This window comes from Dermacentor albipictus, chromosome 2, assembly GCF_038994185.2.
Source record: "Dermacentor albipictus isolate Rhodes 1998 colony chromosome 2, USDA_Dalb.pri_finalv2, whole genome shotgun sequence".
Lineage (NCBI taxonomy): Eukaryota > Metazoa > Arthropoda > Arachnida > Ixodida > Ixodidae > Dermacentor > Dermacentor albipictus.
Window position 1 is genome coordinate 123,762,181 of NC_091822.1, and position 18,635 is coordinate 123,780,815.

Below are 18,635 nucleotides of genomic sequence, written 5' to 3' on the forward strand. Positions count from 1 at the left end.
GTTGGTTGAATAAACTTCATTGCAAGATCAAGGAACTCCGTTGTGCCTCGAACGTGGAGCCCTTAGTCCCGGGCGCCACGGATAGCAGCCATCGCGTCGGCAGGGTCGACCACAGCCTTCGTGTCGGTTTCGCGGGAGCTTCGCTACCGGCGTTCTGACAACACGCGGGGCCACGTCTGCGCCAAGTGAGGGACGCGGCGCTTTGCTGCGGAGACCACGCACCGACAGGCACTGTACTGGATACCGTACGCTGGCTTACTACGTGCGGGGAAAGCGACGTCGCAAGCCGACAGGGTCTGCACGGTCTGCACAGTCTGCGCAGTCTGTTGTACAATTCGTTCGGGAAAGCAAAGTCGTCTAACCTGAGGTGTTAGGATACAGCTTCTGTGCAGCAGTCTCGGCGACTGGAACATCAACGCGCCTAGCGTTAAAATTTCGACGCAAAGGGAAATCGTACAGCTAATGTGAGTAATGTTCTACAGAAAATATAGTAAAAGTAAAGGAATCGGTATTTTTACGAGTAATAATTCGTGACGGTGAAAAATCGTGCTGTGAGTTTATAAAATGCGTCAAGCGTCTCATCGCGCTATCATGCCCGTGGGAAATACTTTAGCTCGGTGTCTCCTATATAAACACATGGGAAAGGAGAAATCCTTTTTCTCGGCAACCACTGCCCAGAATTTCGCCACGTTTGTTGCATTTAGAAGAAAAACTTAAAATCTAGTGACTGTTGGCTGCGAATTGTTTATTTAGGTCGAGAATTTTTTTGTTAATAATTGACAAATATCGCAAATTTCCAGAAAACGAGACTATCAAATTTGGAACCTTGTAACTTCGCAATGCAGAATGATATCACAATTCTGTAAATTGCACTTAACAGAACATCTAAAGCGGACAAAATTGATATTATACGTGGCCCTCAAATATGCCACTAATTTATGAGTGGAATATTTGCGAAATCCTTGTAAACAATGTAACAAATTCCCCAATGTAACAGATTCACTTAAGATAAAAACTGACATAACAAATCTGCCCGCTTTTGATGCTCTAATGGATGCAGTTCACAGAGCCGACATCTGTTCTAAGTGCCGAGCTACGAATTTGTAAACTTCTTGCTTCTGTTATTTTTTCCAAGCTTACCGATTTTTGAATATACCATTTAAAAATTCAGGCTTTAAATAAAAATTCTGCCTCCAACAGTCACTAGAATTTAAATTCCTCTTTCAAGTGCTAGAAATCTTAAAATTGGACCAGCGGTCATCTCAGAAAAGCGTTTCTACATTTTACATGTGTTTGAATAGGCGGCATATCGGAGTTGGGCCCAAGGAAGGAAGGAAAAAGTGGAGAATTAAGGAAAGGCAGGGAGGTTAACCAGTTTCGCTTAACCGGTTTGCTAACCTACACATGGGAGCGGGATGGGGGAGATGAAAGTTGGGGAAGGTAGAGAGAGAGAGAGCACATAGCATAGCACACACACATCGTCCGTTAGAGTCCATCACTCTGGCGTGGTACGTGATATCACTGTCACAGCCGCTTGTCCAATCCCGTCTCTTTCAAGAACCGTAGTCCCTTCGTCGCCTTCAGCTGCGATGTCTTCTGTCGGCGGCATGTGAAAATCGTGTCGAGGGACAATGGTCTAGTGTCAAGGTGCGCTAGAACGGACGCCAGGAACTGTCGCTGAACATTATATTCAGGACAGTCGCACAGAATGTGTTACAGCGTCCCCTCGCAAAGACAGGCATTGCAGAGAGCGTTGTCGGCCATTCCAATGCGAAATGAGTAAGATTTCGTGAAAGCCACCCCTAGCCATTAGCGATAAAGCAGAGTTGCCTCTCTTCGGCGGAGTCCAGTTGGCATATAGAGATGCATCAAAGAGGGAAGGTGGTATTGACGGCTGCTCCGGTTGGCCTGGCTATTTGGTGTGCACCATAGAGAGAGCGTGATCTCCTGTGCAAGCACTCGAAGTCTGATAGCTGCGTCAGACCGTGAAAGTGGTATGGCCTCTTCTTGTACGCCTTCAAGAGCTGCCCGAGCGGCATTTTCGTCATTTTCGTTTCCTATGATGCCGCAGTGACTTGGCAGCCACTGAAACGTCACGTGATGTCCTTTCTCTTGTGATTTATGAAGTAGGCATCTAATATCGAGCACGAGCTGTTCGAATGGCCCGCGACGCAGAGCTGATAGCACAGATTGTAGGGCTGCCTTTGAGTCACTGAAAATTGACCATTGTCGAGGTGGTTCCCGATTGACGAAACAAAGTGCAGCGCGAAGAGCAGCTAGTTCCGCAGATGTAGATGTCGTTGGGTGGTCAGTCCTAAAGCTGATGGTAATACCTCTTGCTGGGACGACCACAACACCGGACGAACACTGGATGTTTGTGGAACCATCTGTATAAATATGTGCACTGTCCGCGTACTTCTCGTGCAGAAGAATCAGAGACCGTTGTTTCAGCACAGGCGACGACAGTTCAGACTTTTTCCCGATTCCTGGTACACTTAGACGGACTGTGGGGCTGATGAAACACCAAGGGGGTATCGATGGTTTAGATGCAGCGGTGAAGCCCGAGGAAAGTTTGTCGTTGTACTTGACGATAATTTTAGAGAATGATGATTGGTGCCTGTCTGAAGGCAGTGTTGCAAGGTAGTGATAGGGGGCACGTGCAAAATGTCTGATGTGCGTTCTCAGGGCTTCCACCTTAATGTGAGTTCGCACTGGATGGTCCTGAGCAATCGCAAGAGTTGCCTCTGTTGACGTGCATCTGGGCAAACCAAGGCGACTCTGAGTGCTTGAGCTTGTGCTGTCTGTAGAACACGAATATTTGTCTTGCAGGTGTTGTTCAGAACAGGTAGAATATATCTTAAAAACCGAGAAAGAGAGTTCTGTAGAGTTTAAGCATTGCGTCTACTGACATCACCCACGTCTTTGCTGTTAAGTATTTCAACAAGTGGGAAGTTGCTCTCAGGCGCCGTTTCATGTAGGCCACGTGCGGGCTCAAACAGAGGTCTTGGTCAATAATTACGCCAAGAAATCTGTGGGTTCGGACATAGGAAATGGTACGCCCATTGATTGAGATGACATGAGGCGTCATCGGTTTGCGAGTAAATGCCACTAGTGCGCATTTTTCTGGTGATACGCTGAGACCCTGCTTACACAACTATAGTTCGCTGTCAAAGTGGCCGCTCTTTGAAGCCGCGCACGTATTTGAGGATGTGTGACTGCCGAAGTCCAGACACAGATGTCGTCAGCGTATATTGAAATTTTGATGGTAGTTGGCAAGTATTCAGCAAGTCCAACAAGAGCGAAGTTGAATAGCGTCGGGCTGAGAGCACCGCCTTGAGGAACGCCCCTGCTGGTGTAGCGTCGCGTAGTTGGGCCATCGCCAGTTAACACATAGAATGATCTTGCAGATAGGTAACTATCTGCTAGTTGGGCTCAAGCGAAAGCTTCTTCTAATTTGGGACGTTATATTCCCTTTATTGAGGCATGCGCCCGTGGCCTAATGTATAGAGTATTGAGCTGTTGTGTTAGGGGTCCTCTGTTTGAACCCAATTGTCGGGCAACTTCATTTCTGTGAATTAAAGTCATGGTCTTTCCTATAGCGGCTTTACCACCACTTTTCAGTATCGGGTATATTTCTAACCTCTCTCGTAGGCCGATGCCGGACATAGTGCAGCCTGCCGCTCCAGTAAAATTACATTACTTTCGGGTTTGAGCCTTGATATTGCTTCGCACTTTTAATATTTAATAGCCTAATAATATTTAAAATAAAAGGCATGCGCTGTCACTATTATGTTTCATGAACTCTTTTTTTGGGCTGCCATTCGCAGAACTCCGAGGAATAATTTTGGTAAGGATGTAGAACCTGGTGTGAGCAACTTTAGCGATAGAACAGTGTGGCAATGTAACCCGCATGTACAGCTACCATATAGCATGGCATGGCTTATAACATACATATGCATAAATATGCGGGGAGCGTCACGGCAACGACGGGGAAAATTCGCTGCGGGTGTCCATTTGATTGCTATCGCAATAAGAACGATTACAAGGGACATAGTATTTATTTGTTCATTGATTCAATACTACAAACCTTGTTCTAGTCTAAGCAGGGCGGGTAAAAAAATAGCAAAGCAAATCTAAACAACGTTTTAAAATATCAAAGTGTTGCGAAAGGCAAAAAAAGAATCATTCCAATCGGTTACAGTAGAAGGAAAAATTAAAACTTGAATGAATATGTTCGTGCAAAATACGGTGTCAGCGAATTAGGATGATGGTGGCCAGTATGCCTTGAGGTTGAAGATGATAGATAGGTTGATGGGTTAATTGCTAGGTCGCGATTCCAAACCAAGAAAACAAACATCAAACGTAAAGTTTTCCTTCTTTGTTCGAGGCATTGAATGCCATTCAATGACATTCAAAGTCTTTGTTGCACTTTGCAATGTCTGATGACCGCAGCGGCTCAGTATAGATTTCCGGCGTACAAGATTGTTCGAGAGATCAGTGTAAAAGCGCATCCGGTTCTCGTTTGCAGCTGGGCGTCATTGCTCTGCGTTCGGAGCTCGCGGTCGCTGACGCAGGCGAAGTTTTTTATGCATGAAATGCTTTTAGCTCCTATTGTCGGAAACCATTGGGTGACCTTCAACCAAAAGCCAGAGCCGATAACCGTGTGTTTAGAAAAAGTTTATTTCGACAAGAGACGATACGAACACTGAGTCATAATCACGGCACAATTCCACCGGGACGATAACATGTAAGAAACGAAACACAGCACGTTTTCAACGTATGTCCGAGTCCTCACGCACCAACATATAAACACATATACCCACGGAAAGGCACACTTACACATAAACTAAATGCCACATGTACAAAATGATTTTCAATATATACAGTGTACACAATGGTTATGTACAATGATGATGTGATAGAACACTTTACACAATTTTGAAGTGATGTGCACGAGATGTGTATATACAAAAATGATCATTTATACCAGAGGACACACACACAGAAATCACGGGCACCTGCATTCTATGTGCATTAATTGAATACTTCTGATGGTCTGGCTACAAGAATCAGGCTGGACGAAAATTCAGCCATACGCGTCAATCAGCCACCGACAGGAAACGACATGACCACTGTCGAAGGAACTCTTCTCCAAGGAAGAACAACTCCTCCGACAGAAACGACAGTAGCTCAGAGTACAGCCTCTCCAGAAGTGGAAACAGAGCGTGGTGACGACGTCCCGCGGCAACTGCCTCGTACCGGTTACGCCATAGACAGAAGGCCCCCGGAGCAATTAAATGTCGCGCGAAGTGGCCACGTGAGCAGCGACCAGATGTAATAAAGCGGTTAACTCCAAAGCCACGAAATCCAGTATGACCGGCCCTCCAAAATATCCTGGCAACGACGCATTGCAGCAGTACATGTTTATTGGATTCTTGAAGGGGGCAATTGGGACACCGCGAAGATGGGGCAACGCCCCACCACTCAAGCCTGTCCCGAGTTGGAAGCACTTGCCACCCTAGACGCCACATGAAGTCGCGTAGGTGGCCAGGCAGAAATGACGCCGTTATCGCATCCCACGACACATTATTGGAACGTGCGAGGCGCGCGGGGGGAACTAGAGGAAGCAGTAAGGCTGACATAGTATCTGCTACACGGTTTTGGAGAACGTCTACACCAGCACATACCTGCTGTATGTGGCGATAAAATGCCACGGCCGTACAGTAAAATGTAGGTGCGTTTAACACTTGTGGTCCGCGAATTAAGTGTACGCCCGGTAACATGTAGCGAATTTTTGTGCCAAGGAAATAGCAAGCGAGTTGACGCGCTGGACACTGATCATGCTGTAACAGAGGGAGCAGAAAACGCAGAGCAAGCAGCCGGCAGCGGACAGACACGGATGGGAAGGCGAACCCACCGCGAGAGCGTGGTTGCCCAAGCGCCGCGCTACAGACCAGTTCTGTACGGCCCGACCAGAAGAAGGCACCAAGAAGGGACTCCAAGGACCTAGTAACCCGTAATGGTGGCTGTACGACGTGATAAACGTACCACACTCGGCCGCAAAAGACAGACTGCGCTAAGTACCTTCTTTCTGATAGGGGTAAATCATACCCTTGAACATCTTCAATATTTCGCCTTACATCTTCAAGAATTGAGAGCCACACAGAGTCTGATATGCCATTAGAGGTGTAGTCAAGGCCTAAAATGCGAAAAGAATTGCTCTTTTGAAGACGGAAAAGGGGACTTAGGCGTGTATGTGGTGAACCAATGAACAAATAACGACATTTTGAAAAATTTAGCGCGGCATCTGAAATATTTCCGTACTCAGTGAAAATTCGAAGGCTACGGGTTAAGCTATCTTCATTCCTGAGATATAAAGTGATGTCATCGGCGAAGGCTGTCACCTTCACAACACCGCTACCAGGCAGTGGGAGACCGCATACGTAAGGGTCTCTCACTATTGAGTGCAGAAATGGTTCAAGGCTGAGCACGAAGAGTACTGGGGATAGAGGGCACCCTTGACGAACGCCACGAGTAACGGGAAACGGTGCGCTTTCTCGACCATCAAGGAACAATGTACTTCGGATATTTGAATAGGTATTCCTAATACGTTCAACAAAATTTGACGAAAAGCCGAACGAGGTCAGTACATTAAAAATGTAGTTATGTTCAAGGCGATCGAATGCCTTTTCTTGATCTAGTGATACTAAGAGACCACGTGCCGACCTGGTCAGCGTGTATGTCATTATGTCACGCGTGACGAACGAAAGACTGTGTATCTCTCTGCCAGGGATTGAGCATGCCTGATGGCGTCCTATTAGGGAAGGCATCAGGCTTCCCAAGCGCCGGGTGAGAACAGCTGTGAAGGTTTTGTAGTCAACGTCGAGAAGCGTGATTGGCCTCCATTCCTCTGGACGAACTGATAACGGATCGTGCTTAGGTATTAGCACAATACGACCGTCCCGAAAACTAAGCGGGAAATCAAAGTTCTCAAAGCATTGACTGATAACAGATACGAAAGTGGCACCAATATCTTCCCAGAACGTTAGATAAAACTCAACGGGTAACCCGTCCGGCCCTGGGGCCGAGCCACGCTTCATGGAAGTTAATGCTGCCTTCACTTCCTCGGCTGATGGTCGTGCACAAAGACGGTCAGCTACCTCAAGTGGAACCTGAGGCATCCCACTAAGCAATGTATGAAATCCTCGAGAGCCAGAATCTATTCGCATGGTTATACGCGCCATGTTTTCCAAATGCGTTACAAAGAGCGAATAATCACGCGTGGGAGGTGGTGTAACAGGAAGTGCTCTTGGGGCCGCAGAACCGAATGCATTCGGCTGTCTAAAAAGCGAGTTTCTTGAAAAGCGCAGAACTTCGGGGTGTGCACACTTTTTACGTCTGCATCGCCAAGCAGCAGCTGACAAAGACGACGCCGCGATGAGGCGTTGGAAACGCCTCCGTAGCTCACGCTGCCATGACCGCATCAACGGAGTCAGTTGATTGACCCGAAGGGTGATGCGGAGCTACGTGGCAGTATCCGCCAGTTCTTCTGACATACGTCGTCTGAGTGCACGTCCTTCAACTGAACAGTGCAGACGCCACTGCACCTTGAGCGCATCCCATGACTCTCGGTCAGATCTAGAAACAGAGGCGCCCAAGACTCTTGACAAACAAGAGCGCGAGCGCGCGTCAGGTAGAACGCGGATGTATAGACGCCAAGGTTTTACTGATGAGGAAGCAGGGAAGCGAATTTCAAGTATAACTGGTTCGTGATCGGAAATATAAACAGGGGACTACATCAGACCGGGTGACGTACTGAGCTAAACTGCTCGGCACATAGACACGGTCTAACCTGCTTGACGAAGCACCGCGTCGCCAGGTCCAGGCAAATAAAGAACCATGAAAAAGTCGATATGTATCCAGCAACGAAAAATGCTGGACGAGGCGACGCAACTCCCGTGCGTTCCAATCAGGGCGACCCCAGCCCGGGCCTTGCACATCTGTTCGCGTGTCTAAGACGCAGTTAAAATCCCCAACAAGCACCACGTGATGACCGTCAAGGAAATACACGTCCAGGTCACGAAAAAGATCGTTGGACTTAATGGCCTGCGCGGGTCCATATATGCACAAAATCCGTAACCTAAATGAAGATAGTACACAATCAAATGCCAATATTCGCCCAGTCCCATCATAAAAGACATGATTATCTCGCAAGAGAGCTCTGTTGAAAATAATAATACCAACTCCGCTAGATCGTGATGTCACGAAGGAGAAGAAACGGTCTAGGTTAAAAGTGCGTTTGAAAGTAAGGACATGTCCAATGGTGAAAAAATTTGTTTCTTGTAAACACAATATGTCACAATTTTTTGCGTGGGCCACGCTGATAATTTCGGCTTGTTTTACAGGACTTCGGAACCCTTGTGCATTTAATGAAATAATTTTCAGGGTGTCAGCCATATTCAATTAAATGTATTACCAAACTGACCTGGTCGTGTTGTTCAAGTCGGCGCCCCAAGAACAAGTCCAGAGGTTAAGCAGTGAACGCATCACTTCTTCGATCCTCTCGAAGAAGGCCGAGGTTTTTTGGGCCACTGTAACTCGGCACGGCGATCCGGGCCGCCGTCCGAGCCAGAGGCTGACGCATGAGCGCGCTTTACGTCTCGTGGGGCCGCCATTTCTATGTCGAGTTCATCTAGGCTCGGCGAGAGTCCAACGCTGCTATCAACTCCAAGGCTAAAGCTGTTTTCTGATGAGGTTGATGTCGGTAGCGGTGGGGCGGCGTAATTGATTTCATCGTCGCCGACAACTTCGGCAGCTGGGGGCTCATTCAGATGTAATGGCTGCGCCGTTGTAGGAGATGCAGTTGAGGCGGATGAAGCCACAGCAGATTTCGTGGGTATATCGACTGTAGTGATCGCAGGGTCAGGTGTTTTATCTGCGTTTAAAACTTTGCTGCGATCAGGAGGAGTGATGGTAGCAGCCAAAGTGGAGGCGCTTTCGGCCACAGCACACGTGTCCTTCGCTGCTTGGGAGGCCAGCGAACATGGCGTGTTACGATCCGCCACGTCACGGTCTTCTTCAGTAGAAGAGGCCGGCGAAGATGGCGCGTTGTGACTTCCCGAGCTGCATGCCTCTTCTTTTTCATTTCTTGACGCTGTTTCATGCGGTGTCAGTGCAATTTCTTTGGTTACGGCGTCACGCGCAGTCGCAACCGCAGTTGACGCCGGCGGTAAGGGGGGAAAGGCTCCAGTAGCAGCGTCTGAGTATGAAAGCCGCACAGGGCACGCGACCGTAGGGTGACCATCCCCGCAACGCCGACAAGGACGGTCACATCCGTCGCTTTCATGGCCATGGACACCACAACGGCCACAGAACGCTGCGGTGCACTGTGCACGGTAGTGGTCGCTGGAGCCGCACCGACGACACACGCGTTGCAAGCCGCGGTAGTCAAACGTCACACGATGACCAGAGACTCGCAGATAATTTTGGAACCGAGCTTGTGGTACTCATTTCCATACGCACGAAGCGTGTGCCCGTGAGCACGCCACGTCGTCCGCTCATAAGACCAGCGTTGACAGACAGAACCTTGCCGTATGGTGATAGTGCCTGGACGAGGAGTTCGTTCGGAACGAAGGACGGCAAAAAGAGGCAGGTTACGTTGGTTACCTGCGGGCCGACGGGAACGACAGGACAACGCTCGCCACCGATGACGAGGCAGCCAGCATCGACGATTAGAGTCATGGAAGCCACGCTCTTGACGGTGACTTGGAAGTTGAGGCCTCCCATGTTCTGAACGCAGTAGACTTCAGAGAGGCCAACTATTGAGGCCATCGCGTCGACGACGGTCTCGGGACCATTCCCCGTAGGGACAACAACATCGAAGACGTGGGCCTTCGAGGGAGTCCATGACGCTGTAGGCGCCATAGCGTGAGAGGTGGACGTCCCCGACGTGGAACACGCAGGGGCGTTGGTACGAGACAAGTTAGACAGGTTAGTACGAGACAACTGAGTAGGGGCTGCAGCGATTATCATACGAAGCATACAGGCAACAAATCGCAAGATGGTTTGTCTTTGACCCCCAACCCTATGGAGCGATTATTAATGGAAGCATACAGGCAACAAATCGCAAGAAGGTTTGTCTTTGGCCCCCAACCCTTTGTACAGGACCGCATTACATGCGTTAGTTAATACCCAAACAAGATACAAAAAATATTGCGTCCGAGTTCACCTTAATGTTTCTTCACGACATCGCTCAAGCTGTAAACTTCCAGTACACTCGTTCTGTTTCTAATTTCCAACAGCAACGTTCAAAAGGCAGGTACAGGGCACTATGCACTTCTTTGTCATCTTTTGGCGCTGAGTCAGAGTTGCCTGTGCTCTTTTCAATGCCAGCGGCCCGCGAGTTCCACGGCGTTGGCTTTGCGTCGCCTCGAGAGATGGGACCACGCTGCGTGGCGCCTCCTCCAGGCGCTTCTAACCGCCGGGGTCGCTTAGCGGTTGTAGCCGTAATAGTTGCGCTACTAAGCACGGAGTCGTGAAATGAAATCCCGGCCGCGGTGGCCGCATTTCGATGTAGGTGAAATGCAAAAACGCCCTTGTCTCGTGTATTAGGGGCGTGTATGTGGTAATAATTAATCCCGAGTCCGCCACTACAGTGTGCCTCATATTCAAATCGTGGTTATGGCGCGTAAAACCGCCGAACTCAATTCATTCTTCTAGCTCAGCAGTGCAAACCGTCTCCCTGGCGTCTTTCGTTGCCTGTCGTGCGGCCTTCAGCCGGTTTTCTTCTCCTATAGCTAGGCAGCGTCCATATGGGCCAGTGCACAGTATAGCGTGGTGCGGAGTGGTGCGGTGCGGTGTGCCGTTGCGAGCATGAACTACAACCATTTTAAGATTGTGGCTAGTATCATCTCCAACAAATCTGCTTTGCCGGTGGCCATTTCGTGCTTACATCTACTCTCGATTACGCGTGAGCCAGCAATTTGTTTCCTTTTATGCGAAGCATATTACTAGAGCTCAACCCAGCTCCTCAGGCGCGGCGGTGTCGCCTTCAATACCACATGACACCATGATGTCACGACAGAGGAGAAACGGGGCTCCAACTCGCGCCGTCGCTCGCGGCGTCGCCTTCAAGGCTGACCACGTGACACCGTGACGTCACGACAGAGGAGAAACGGGGCTCCAACTCGCGCCGTCGCTCGCGGCGTCGCAGCGGTATATAAGCAGCTGCGCTTGCCTCTGCTAGACACTCACGAAGTGAGATGCCTCCTGGAGACAGAGCTGCTCGTTGGAATGAGAAGCGAAGGTTGCGGCGTGCTACAGAGACTGTTTCTAGGTGGCTTTGCTACGGCGCAGCGACTACGCGCCCCGCATCGGACGCGGTGAGCGTCGAGCAACGCAGCGTTCGGCGCGACAACGAAATGTGCGCCTGAGCAAGCGCCGCACGCCTGAGCCGACGCCGACGACACCGGCTTTTCTGAGACACGAGCTCCTTAACGCTGTCGCGTTAAAATAAAGGCTAGTATGCTTCGCATCCTGGGCTTAACCTTAGCCAAGCCACAGCCAGTTTTTTTTTTTTTGTCAAGTGCTAACCGAATTTCGCAAAGGACTTTCACTGGATTTCCAGTTCAGTGAATGAAGTTTCTGTCGGAATCCGAAAGGGTATTTCAAGCGAACTTTTATTCGTGTTCTAAACGCATTCGTAGGCTTCGGGCCATATTCCGCTAGATTGTGTTCCCTATCTTTAACTTCTTAGAACGGTACGAAGGCGTAGCGAATGGTGCAGCAGTTAGAAAAGTCTCCCAAGAGGATAACCACATGCCATGCTGAGCGCCACACGGAGACGTGTGTATAGAAGAGGCAGCCTCAAAGTTTCCGCCCGCGACACCAGCGCCGATTGCTCCCCTACACACACACACACACACACACACACACACACACACACACACACACACACACACACACACACACACACGCATATATATATATATATATATATATATATATATATATATATATATATATATATATATATATATATATATATATATATTAGCAATGATAAAGATGCAAACTCAGTATGATGTATTTATGGGCGACTTCAATGTGAAAGTGGGTGAAAAGCAAGCTGTGGTAACAAGCAATTGGCAACTACAGCATCAATTCTGGGAACACTAGAAGATAGATGTTGGCAGAATTGGCGGAAAGAAATGGGCTTCGAATAATGAATGCTGTCTTCAGGAAACGCAGTAACCGGAAGGGAACCTAGAAAAGCCCCAGGGGAGAAACAAGAAATTAAATATATTTCATACTATGTGTCGATGCCAGAATAGTGCAGCATGTCGAAGTGTTAGGCAGGGTAAAGTGCAGTGACCATGGGTTAATGAGGTATAGGATTTCTCTCAATTTGAAGAGGGAGAGAGTAAAATTAGTCAAGCAGAAACCGGCCAACTGAGACGCAATCAGGGTAAAAGCAGATGAATTCAGGCTAGTGCTCGCCAACAAGTATGCGGCCATAGTATAGGAAGATGATAACAAAGAGGTAATGAAAGAAACAGTAACTAGGCTGATTTAACAAGCAGAAATTGAAGTGGGAAGTAGGCCACCAATAAATAAGCGACAAAGCATGAAAGTGTCCAGCTCAAGAGATCAGATAGAATTCGCTTAACTGTCAAGACTGAAATCAGTAGCATGAAATCAGCGAGAAGAAAACTTGGCATAGTACAATCCAAGATGTATGCACTGAGAGATAAGCAGGGTAATGTCATCAGCAATTGGAACGACCCGCGTGCCCGGTTGCGTTGGAGCGCGTACTACCGGTGGTTGCGCTTCCAACATATGACAAGCGTGGCCTCGTCATCCCACAAGCTTGGTACACAGTATTTTTGAGTCGTTCAGTGCCGCAACATCCTCGAAAACACGAAACGCCGGGGCCAGCCCATGAAACTCTGCGTATCAACGCTGGTCCCGTGTCGCAGAAAATCCGGTGTCGGCGCCCGGCGTCTAGGATCCAGTGTCGACCATCTTTTCGCGAAAGATTATTCTGAAGTTCTGAAACTTTTCGAAACATGGCGCGTGCGAGTATGCAAATGGATCCTGGTAGTCGAGGATCTCGTACAATGCTTAGTGGGCTGCCTCAGGTTCCACCCGAGGTAGCTGACCATCTTTGTGCTTGACCGTCAGCTGATGAGGTGAAGGCAGCACTATCTTCCATGAAGTGTGGCTCGGCCCCGGGCCGGACGGGTTACCCGTTGAGTTTTATCTGACCGTCTGGGAAGATATTGGTGCCACTTTCGTATCTGTTATCAGCCGCTGCTTTGAGAACGACGGCCGTATTCTGTTGATACCTAAGCACGATCCATCATAAGTTCGTCTAGAGGAGTGGAGGCCAATCACGCTTCTCAACGTTGACTACAAAATCTTCACAGTTGTCATTCGACGCTTGCGAAGCCTGATACATTCATTAATAGGACACCATCACGCATGCTAGGTCCCTTGTAGGGACATACACAGTCTCTCGTTCGTTAATCGTGACATAATTACGTACAAGTTGACCAGGTCAGCACGAAGTCCCTTGGTTTCACTAGATCAAAAACACATTGCACAGCCACCATTACGGCTTACTAGGGCATTGCAATCCCTTATTGGAGCCTTCTTCTGGTCGGGAAGTACAGAACTGGTCTATCGCGCGGCGTTTGGGCAACCACGCTCTCGCAGTGGCTTCGCGTTCCCATCCGTGTCTGTCTGCTGCCGGCTACTTGCTCTGCGATTTCTGCTCCGCCTGTTACAGCGTGATCAGTGTCCCGCGCGTGAACTCGCCTGCTATTTCCTTGGCACAAAAGTCAGTTACGTGCTACCAGGCGTACACTTATATAGCGGACTACAAGCGTTAAACGCACCTGCATTTTACTCTATGGCTGTCGCATTTTATCGCCACGTGCAAGAGGTATGTCCTGATGTAGACGTTCTCGAAAACCGTGTTGTGGACACAATGTCAGCCTCACTGCTTCCTCTAATTCCCCCAGCGCGCCGCGCACTGTAAGAGTTGGGGTAGGGCATGAAAAAATTGGAGGACGCTTAAGCTTCGCCTTCAAGAGTGGAACGCGACAGCGGTCCCGTTGACACGCCAAAGGGTGTAAGACAATGCGCTACGGCGCAGCGATCACTTATGAGGCGACCCGCATCGGGCTTAGCACCCACAAATCATGCGGTGAGCGCCGAGCAACGCAGCGTTCGGCGCGGGTTGTAAGAGTTAGGATCGGGCATGAATTAAATGGTAGCTGGCCCTTGCTGTCATCCGACTCATCCACGCTAAGGACGTTGTTGTAGGGAGGGACTTGGTCTCATCGAGAACGAGGAATATGGGATTTATTTACAATATCTACATCAAGAGCGGAGAACGATACATTTCATCAGTCTAGCATGACTGAAAAAGAACCCCAAAGAGCCGAAAACGGCTGCTTAAAAACCTTCTGTCCTCCCCAGATCCCTAGGTGGGGGAAAACTGCCGTTCAACCTTCGTCTAATGGGAGCGTCCAAAGTCGTCGTAGTCGCAGTTGATTAGCCTTTGAGGGGGAGGGTTCACACACACTCACTTCCACACTTCGTTTCACTGAACACACCGAGTGGAGAGGGTCGTCGTACACATGGGTTGTCACCACGGTATACTTCTTACACCGTGGTTGTCACGCTTGACCCCATCTGACGCCTCTTCTCCAGAGCTGACTCCGCAGTTAGCCGCCGCGTCTATCAGTCGACTGTGACGATATTTGGGGCCCGTGAGAAAGCACCGCAAAACACCCTTTTCCAGGAGATCTCTTGCTCCAAGTAGACCGTGAAGGCGACAGCGAACCAATTAACAATACTCGGTCCACCGAACGTGGCTAGCCTTGTTGGCGCCGCTGGGCTGTCCGAGGAGGCGCATTGTTGGCTTTACAAAGTCACTCGTCGCAGCGGGCTGGGAAAGGTTCGAAGGACGCTACCCCCGCAGGCCGATCGTAAAAGCACGCTCCAATAACGTGTCGCGGGGTGCGATAACGGCGTCCTTTCTGCCTGGCCCCCTACGCGACGTCATGTGACGTCTAGTGTGACAATTGCTCCCAAATCGTAACAGGCTAGAGCGGTGGGGCATAGTCACATCTTCGCTGTGTCCCATTGCCCCCTTTAAGAATACAACAAGCATGTGCTGCTGCAGTGCGTCGTTGCTAGGGTATTTTGGAAGGCCGTGCATACTGGTTCCCGTGGTCTCGAAGTTAACTGCTTTTTATTACATCTGGTCACTGCTCACGTGGCCGCTTCGCGCGACATTTAATTGCTGCTGGGGCCTTTTGTCTGTGGCGTAACCGGTGCGAGGCAGTTGCAGCGGGACATTGTCGCCGCGCTATGTTTCCACTTCTAGAGAGGCTCTACTCTGAGGTACTGTCGTTTCTGTTAGAGTCGTTCTTCCTTGGGGAAGAGGAGTTGCTTCGACAGTGGCCATGCCGTTTCCTGTCTGCTGCTGATGGACGCGATGGCTTAATTTTCGACAAGTCTGGGTTTTGTAGCCAGACCATCAAAAGCGTTCACTGAATATATACATACTATGTATGTGCCCGTTATTTCTGTGTGGTCTCGCATGCATGATCACCTTTGTATATGCACATCTCATAGCACCACTACAAAATTATGTACAGTAACATGATCATTGTACATAACCATTCTGCACGCTATATATTGAACATCATTTTATATAATGACAATTAGTTTATGTGTAACTGTGGTTATATGTTAGGGAGTGTGGATTCGGACACTCATTTGAAAACGTCTCTTGTATACAATGCTTCGTACTTTGTATGTGTAATCGTCCTGGTGGAATTGTGCCGTTATTGTGACTCAGTGTTCGTATCGCCTCTCGTCGAAATATCATTTTTCTAAAACGAATTTTTCGCGAGCAAACCAGTGCCTTGAGACGCTTGGCGTGTTTGGATTTGGCCACCTCGACAAGCTGAACCGTTGCAATTAGCAGCGGTTGTGCGCGTACGCAGCGTCTTCTGCGATTCGAAAAGTACAGATTCCTTTTGAAGTTACAGCAATGAAGGCACACATAGCGTAATGAACGAATCCACAGGAACGTCTGAATCCACAAGCAAGAAGATCAGAGAAATCCATGTACTTCCCATCGTTCCCACGGTGGCTCAATGATTTCAGCGCCAGAGTTCCCCCTAGTAATTAAGAACGACTGTTGTAATAATTGCCTATTTCTCACTGTTTATCATTAAGTATTTGCAAGTCTTTGTACTAATAAGTGCGCGTAACCATCGCCAAAACAAAGATCATTTACCATTCCTTTAATTATGCCGTTCACAAAATCAGTGATGCAACGCGTTTATGAACTATGCAATATCGGGAGTACGAGCGGCTTAACGTTTGCTTTAAAAAAAACGCGCAACGACGTTATAACCGCTCAACATAAATTTCGGTTGTTCAGTTTTCTACTTAAATTGCTCGCGGACATGGTTAGACGTGCAACTGCTGTGTGAAAGGCCATTGAAACGGTTGCACAAACGATCGTACCCATATTTCGGAGTACAGATATATATGTTTCTGAGTACAGGTCATACGCATTTCTGAGTCTTGGTGCTCTCATGGTCGTTTCGTTAACTTGGTATGTACTACAATTGGCATAGCATGAAAACAGTGCATGACGGACATAAATGATAGGGCATGGCATGAATGTTGTGACATGCGTGTCATGTAGGTCATGAAACGGCCGCCTACATCTTGGTGCTTTCATGTTGGTTTCGTTAACTTGGTAGGCTCTCCGCACAGTGTTTCGCATAACGTCGATTCCCACAGGGCATGGGATCTGCGGGTTTTTTATTTTTTTTTTTTGTGACTACTGCTTGCATACATACACTTTCAATTACTGTGTACTTGGTTGCAACGCAAGGGGCAGCTGCTTCGCCTGGCCGAGGTTGCTTAATCTATAGCGAAACCTGCGCCCTGACACACGCCGTGAGTGAGCAGAAACGCCTCGACCTTACGACGCCCACTTTCATAGCATAGAATGGGAGCGGCGCTATCTCAATTTTCAGATAAGTATATACATAAGGAACGGCTGCTTGTACTATAGATAACAAACTGCTTGAGATTGCGTGACCGTTCACTCAACTCGATAAATGGAGGTCGTCTAGGATGCTCTGAAAAGGACCGGAGAGATAACGTGCAGCGACATTATTGGCATAAAGGCTGCAAGCTTACATGCATGATACATTTGCATAATATCTCGCGTACTGATTGAGTGATTGATTGTCCGCCACGAGGGTTCTGTGGCTATGGCACTGTGCTCATGGAAGTGGAATGCAAATCTGCTCCTCTGCCATGCAATTGGGTTCCCCTCAAAGGACCCCAAGTGGTCCAAGCTAATCAGTGAAACGGTGTATTCAGCTCATCGCCGCAGGTTTGGGGCGTTAAACTTCACATATGAAATTCATCCAAGCATTCATCCATACATTCATGCCTTCATTCATTCACTCATTGACAGACGCTTACATCCATCAGCTACCGCAAAGCAAACCATAAGTTAGCGTATTGAAGGGCGGCCCAGCAAGAACGATTGGAACTTTCTCACAGTTTACACGCCGAAATAACTCGCATATTTTCCGAGAACTCAAAAGTGCTAAAGAATACATAACAGCAACATGTATGCTATTGGTGTTCACCTTCCGGGAACGACATATATATAATTCGAACAATGATGGAGATATCAGCTCCCGCGCCTATCAGATACGCTGAAGTGGCTCCTGAAGGATACGCAAACAGCTTTTGCACCCCACTACGTGCGTCACAATACAAACGGCGCTTTCCTTTTTCGATGTCAAGGTCGCGCGATAAACGCACCGGTACATCATCGACACATGCTCACTTCGTAGCCTCGTAAGCGCGCCACGTACATGCATCTGAAGTACTATCGCGCTCGGTATGAGCTACACCGCGCGAGCGCGTGGCCGTGCACTCGGTATGGTTGTACAGTGGCCCAGATAGCGGCGTGTCTTCGAGCTATCTGGAGAGGGTGTAGCTGTTCCAGCAAGCTCGCATCACCTACACTTGCTTGCTTTCCCCTTCACCCTCGTTTAGACTGGTTTTGAAATCTGTTTCAAAAATGATAACTGTAGCCGTAGGTCGACGCCCAAACTTCGTAATCGGGCCCGCGTCGGTCCGCACAGTGGGTGTTATCCGGTGTGTCAGATTAATAAAAAGGAATACGTTCGTCAGCTCGCAAAATGTCCCGGGTGCCCAACAGTGATCGACTTCTTAATTCATCTCAGGTTTTAGCAGTTACAGCACGCAAGCTGTTTTAGTGCGAACCATTTTTTTTTTATTCGGGCTGAATATATCTTTGGCTGATCACACGACTCTTTCATGTCAGTGCACGTTAAAGAAGCCCAGGTGGTCGAAATTTCCGGAGCTTTGGGACGTTAAACCCCATAAACCAAACCAAACCACACGACTGTTCGGAAAGGCAATTAAGTACCCCTGACAAAAAGAACCTGCACATGACGTTGCGTTTATGTATCTAGGAAAAGTATCCTCTGGATGAGCCGACTGGAAATTAGTGTATTCTGGTAATACCCGTATTGATCGGCGAAATCGGGGTT

The 18,635-nt window shown here is 48.6% G+C and overlaps 1 long non-coding RNA gene across 1 annotated transcript in view; it reads right to left on the bottom strand.

Annotated features, from left to right (window-relative positions):
• Positions 1-18,635, bottom strand: part of LOC139056083 (uncharacterized) — a 108,829-nt gene that overhangs the window by 38,763 nt on the left and 51,431 nt on the right. The gene's annotated exons all lie outside the window — the stretch shown is intronic.